The sequence below is a fragment of the Stegodyphus dumicola genome, chromosome 3, assembly GCF_044657685.1.
Source record: "Stegodyphus dumicola isolate Sdum_Otavi_A_Nest chromosome 3, ASM4465768v1".
NCBI lineage: Eukaryota > Metazoa > Arthropoda > Arachnida > Araneae > Eresidae > Stegodyphus > Stegodyphus dumicola.
Window position 1 is genome coordinate 156,391,944 of NC_140770.1, and position 6,285 is coordinate 156,398,228.

The window sequence follows — 6,285 nt, forward strand, 5'->3', positions numbered from 1 at the left end:
CACGTGACTGACTGGAAATTAGCCAATCAGGAGAAAAGTGTTTGAAAGCTAGTTGCAGAAAAAAACATGGCTGAATGCATGTTGGTTGTATAGCGCAGGTAAGTAAGAAAATGTTTACAATTACTACTTGAAATATTTTTTGTTCATTTTGTGCAGATTATTCTCATGCACTTTGCACTGTTATATGTAGTGAGTAAGTATTTAAACGTTTAAGCTTTGCGATTAATTAATATCAGTGTTCGTAATGTCTAATGAGTTGAAAGAGTGCAAAATATTTATTCCAAATGCAGATCTAATAGTAGTATTTTGTCATTGTGCATCCGATAAATTACGCCTTCAACTGCCCTTATTATTATTTAAAACTAATTATTCCAAAATTTAATCACTGTTTGTGGTATATAATTGAAATGGTTATGTGGTTGTTGAAAACAAAACTAATCATTTTAGCGTTCTTTTCCAATCGTCTGACCAAAGAACGTTTGACATCTTTTTCCCGGCAGGCCTTGCGAGAAACGTTTATATAAACATTTAGAATTCTGAATGTAATGTATATATTTTTTTGCTTACTAGGTTTAGTTTATTCTTTTTCTAGGATTATCTAATTAGTTATACCTGGTTTATAATTCAGTCTAATATGTTTATGTACGAGTGTGTTATGAAGTAAAATTACAAAAATTTGAACAACGCGGTCGAGAATCTCGTTTATTCCTTTAGTGTAATAATATTTTTTTCAGTGGTATTAATTTCTTACGAAAATATTATAATTCCAAAATGAAGTAATTATATTGATTAAAAATATGCCGTATCATACTTTTCGTAATGTTTTGTTTTACTAACTAGATGCAACTTAATTATTCCATATATTTTAATATACCAATATCAACAGGGGAAAAATGGAAATGACCTAAAATATTTTTCTAACAATTCGTTAAACTAATTATAAAACAAAACTAAAATTTTGTGCATTATTTCCAAAAATATCATTTCATTAATATTTTATAAATGACAACATATATTATATTGTATATATAACTACCATTGCATACTTATAAGTTTTTAAACATTTAATGTAGAATTTATGTTGATTTTATTTTGCCCAGTTTTAATACAGTTTTGAAGTATGATAGTCTTGTTACTAGGATAGCATGAATCTGCTAATACAAGTTTAATACATTTCTTGACAAATGTTTCTCTTATTCATGTAATATAATATATAAATCATAAAATAAGTTTTCTTAAAAATAAATTATTATTGTTTATTGGAATTTAAAACAATTCTGTATCTGTATGTTGTATTAAAAATAAAATAATAATGAATTTTTAATGAAGCATTGATTTTAGCATTAACAATATATATATATATATACACATGAATAAATGGAAATGCAAGCTACTTTTCCTTACAAAACCGCCTATGAATATATACTTTCCTTTAGGCTGATAGCCTTTGCATGCTTTGCCATATTCTATCAATCCAAATGATGCAAATATGCAGAAAAGTTTACTTTCTTTGAAAGTTAATACCGGAAATAAAATTCAGTGCATTTGTAAACTACATTAGCTCTCTTATAGCTTGGCATTTAATTGCCCAATGATTTACTAGTCCAAACTAAGGCAGAATTCAGATGTCGTTCAAATAAAAGAAAATTAATAAGGTCTGATTTTTAGACCTATATATGAAGATTTATTTTTTTTAAATATTATTTTAAGTCAACCAAATTAATTTCAAATTTAAGTAAGTATTCATGCCTTTCAGTGGCATTATTTTCGATATCTTAAATTAAATAACTGAATGCAATATTTCTTGTTAATAAAAGAAAAGCAATGTTATGAAAGACTAGCGAAGCAGATTTGCAAGTTCTAATTACGAAAGGTCCCATGCTTTAAGGGGTCATTTTTAAAAATACTTAATTAAAAAAAAATATTTAACGTAAAACTTCCAAACTTCACACATGTGGAATATTAATTCTATATATTTTATCTCATTCTTATTTTATTAATTAATTTCATAGCATTTTGTGTGACACTAGTAGTAATTATTAATTAAATTTTATGCTGTTTCTGATCTATGTTTTGATTTTGTTATTAATTACGTTAGTTTACATAAGATTTAAAATTATGTAAGGTACAAAAACCTTCTGCATCTATTAATATATGCTGAAGTGAATGAAATTATGCCAGTGAAATTTTTTAAAATCAAAAACAAATTTCTGTGGAAAATTAAAGTTATAAATTCTAAATGTAAACAAAGGAGTGAATTTGAAAGTTATCAAATAAGCCAAAGTGTTGGTCATTTTTTCAGTTTTGTAGAAGAATTTTTATACTTTGCAGAATGGGAATATGATGTTTGGTTTTGTTAGTATTAATTATTACAACTGAATTATTGCAATTTACATTGCAACACGTAATTTAGCTTAAAATTTATTTGAACTTAATTTTCTAATTTATTTTGATCATGTATATTTCATGTGTCATAAGTCTTTGAAATGAACTTAATTCTATTTATTTACACAATTTTTTTAAAGAAGAAAAAGTCAAATTTGTTTTGCTTAGTTGCACACGAAGATACATGTCTATATATATAGAGAGAAAGAGGAGTTATGTTTACTTCCAGACTATTTTCCTCCTTTTATATTATAGTATGAAAATCAAGGGGGAAATTAAGCAATCAATTTAATTTTGAAGGATGTGATTACAATAAGATCATAACCAATCAAAAATATTCATGAATGAACTACTGGTAATTATCATAGTATTATTATTTAAAAGAAACCTACATTCCAATAAGAACGCTTAGTAACATAACCATTTAAGTTATCTGATAAAAGTAATTTTCATTCCTACTTCCCTATACCTTGAATTTCACTCTTAGTATTGCCCACTGCTACTCCCTAGACCTCAAAGCATTTAATGCATCTGGAACTGCAATTTGTGTCTTCTTCTACAGCATGCAAGTTATCACCGTTTAGTTTGTACTGCCATGAGCAATGATCTTCAGAATTACCGTATTGCGTTGCATATTCTACCCCACCCAGCTTTAGAACCAGATTCTGAAAATTAAAAAAATATTTACATAATTTTCCCTCTTTTAATGCATTCAGAAAATGAATATCCCAAGATTTTAAAATGGATTTATCAACATAATGATTGTTTTCGTCATACTAACAAAGGCAAACTTTTGCACACTTAAGGCCCCGTTGATTCTTTCTCTTCTAACTGTTGAATATTATGTCAGCCTAATACAAACAATGATCTATGATAGTGAAAGCAAATACCAACTGCCATTCACTGTGCAATTTTGCCATATCAGCTGAATGTTCACCCTAGCAAGCATCGGACCACAACCTTCTCTAATTATTTATGTATGATCTGAGGCCTAAGGATTTGCAAGAACAACAATGAGAATGACAGAAGTTCAAATTATAAAGAAGAAATGAGATAACTTATTAGATGTTGCAATTATGTGTATTCTTATTGAAATAGAGGTTTCTTTTAAATAAATAATATTGTGATAGTAGTAGTTTATCCATGATTACTTTTCATTTGTTATATTCCTACTGTGAATGTGTCCTTTGGAAATTAAATTATTCGTTTAATTTTTCCCTCTTAATTTTCGGAAGATAAAATTAGTAAAAATAAGTGGGAATATGGCATCAAGAGCATTAGATATCCCCATTTTCTTGAAGCTGTTCACTATTATTGTTTCATCAATGATAGGCCATGCATCCAAAATCCACTAGCAAATCAGTTAGTAAGATGAAAATGACCACTATGCGGACAAAACATTTAGGGTAACTTGTTTTGTGAGCGCCTTAAGGAAGACAAACATTACCTAAATCTTTAAAACATATTCAGAATCCTGTGCTAAAAGAAAGCTAGGGGGAAAATGTTGTCCGAGTCCCAGTGATTCCTTTGGACGAATATGTAATATTGTTTTAGAAATTTAAGGTAATAAATATAATATTTTTCGAATGCTAAAACAGTTCGAGAAATTTATTCAAGTTCTGAATTCTGAATATAAGTATACTGTATATTATATTTAATAACTATGGTGGCTTCATTTATGAAAATATTTGAATATTGGCTGTTTTTGTACAATGAACCTTCTCTAAGCTACGTGATTCCTGAAAATTTTGATCTTTAAATGATAGTGGGCATCCTAGCGAAGTTATGTTTACTAATTAGTTATTTTATGAGGAATGCTGATTAAATTTAAAAAGTGATTGACTGAGGTAGCTTGTCGTAATGAGACGGTTCACTGTAATCCAATTTTTTAAAGAATTTAAGCTGTTCTTAATTAATTAAGATATTATAAAGAAATATGATTAAAAGTGTTATATCAGCACATGTTTAAAACATCTATTAAAATAATTTTTATAAGCTTTTTAAGAGCATGATTATGATTTTAAAAGAAATGTTTTTTTCTTTATTTAGGAGACATGGTTTACAAAGAGGAGAAAAACCATTCATTTTTTCCAAGCAGTCGAAACGAATTTTTATGAAATGTTTATTAAATTATGTTATTTTTTAATTAATTCTTTTTTTCAGGTTTTATGTAAAGTTTATGAATTAAGTAATAAATTATTTTTACTTCTGTATTTTAATTAGCATATTATTTGCTTCATAGTGTTTCACAATAAAATTATTAAATTCAATAAACTTCTTAATTAACATGCTGTAATATAGAGAGAGCATAAAGTTTGTTTTCTGTTGTCACATGTTTATTTCACAATTTTGTATGCGAATCTCGAAATTTATAATATCTAGGAATACTTTTTTAGTATCACTTTCGAAATGGTAAATATTAAGCTTAGATTTATTACATATTATGTTTGTAAAAAAATTATAGGTAAAATTAAAATACATTAAATTTTAAGCTAAACTGAAGTATTAATTTTAGAAATAAATTTCTTAAAGGCATAATTGTATTAAGAATTTTAAGGGAAACAAGGCTTTAAAAATTAAGGTCAGTTGGCAAAGTTTTATGCTTATTCAAAAAGCATGACATTAGGTTTTTAATGAAAGACTTCTATCTGTTAATGCAAAGGAAATTATTTGAAGGTAAGTAAAAAAGTTATGCATTATTTCAAACAATAGCAGACTGTTGACAAACACTGAGTGCAGATAAGAATAAAAAAATTAGTTAGACGTTGTAATTCAAGCGTATGAACAAAATTTGAATTCCTTGTAGTAACAAAATGAAGTTCATTGCTATGTTGAATTCTTTAATTTACTGAAAATGTAATTTTTTAGAAGGAGAGAATATATTTTTGAAATATGAAGAACAGCTGTTCTGAGTTCTTCATAGAAATATTTCACAAAATGTCTTTTACTGTAATAATATGATCATATCAACATGCAACACGTTTACTCATATAAGTTAAATCTAAAGCAACATGTGTCTATTTTAGCTAAAATTACTAAAAAGAAAGTTCTAGAACATATCTTATTAACTGACACTAACATGCAAATAAAACATACTATTTTTTTCAGCTATTTTACAGGGCAAATATAAGGAGTAGCATATCAATTTGAACTTTTAAATTAATCAAAATGATAATATGAAAGGCCTTTCAATAATATCAGACATAAGTTTCTCTTCATAAAACAAAAATACTCTGCAACAGACTAATGTTACTTTTTGAAAAAAGAAAATTGCTGTTGAAAGCACATCTTTTAAATTAATGCAATTCTGAGGTCAAATTGACTAATTTAAAAAGCCAAACTATTATGCTTCACTTGCATATATCTGTATAATGATATACACATGAAGATATTGTTTTACTCAAAACATCTTGATTTCAATATATTTTATTATAATAAGCATCATTTTAGACAAAAAATCTACTACTTTTATAAACATATCCTTTAGTATTATCTATGAAAAATATATTCTACACACATATTTACTTAATGGGATATTAGAAGGAAATAATCTGAAACCTTTACAGATACAACCATTGGAATTTTACGTAAGAAAAGTATCTTCTACTCACATAATAACTTGCTATAATAATACAAGTAAATGACCTGTAACGGTTACAGATATATCTGTTGAGATTTTACATGAGAAAAACATGTTCTTTCTACATAATTATTTGCTGTAATATTACACGCAAATAATCTGTAACCATTACAGATATATCGTTTGGGAATTTACATGAGAAAAATATGTTCTACTTACATAACTATATGCTGTGATATTACAAGAAAAAGATCTGTAACCATTACAGGCAAAACTCTTGTAATGTTACAAAGAAAACACCTGTTTCTGTTACTCAAATA

At 26.8% G+C, this 6,285-nt stretch overlaps 1 long non-coding RNA gene across 1 annotated transcript; it reads left to right on the forward strand.

Moving 5' to 3' along the window:
• LOC146998147 (uncharacterized) lies at nucleotides 1-4,598 on the forward strand. Its single transcript, XR_015040023.1, has 2 exons — nucleotides 1-98; nucleotides 4,435-4,598. It is a non-coding gene; the product is annotated as an uncharacterized LOC146998147 (long non-coding RNA).
• The last annotated feature ends 1,687 nt before the right edge of the window (nucleotides 4,599-6,285 follow it).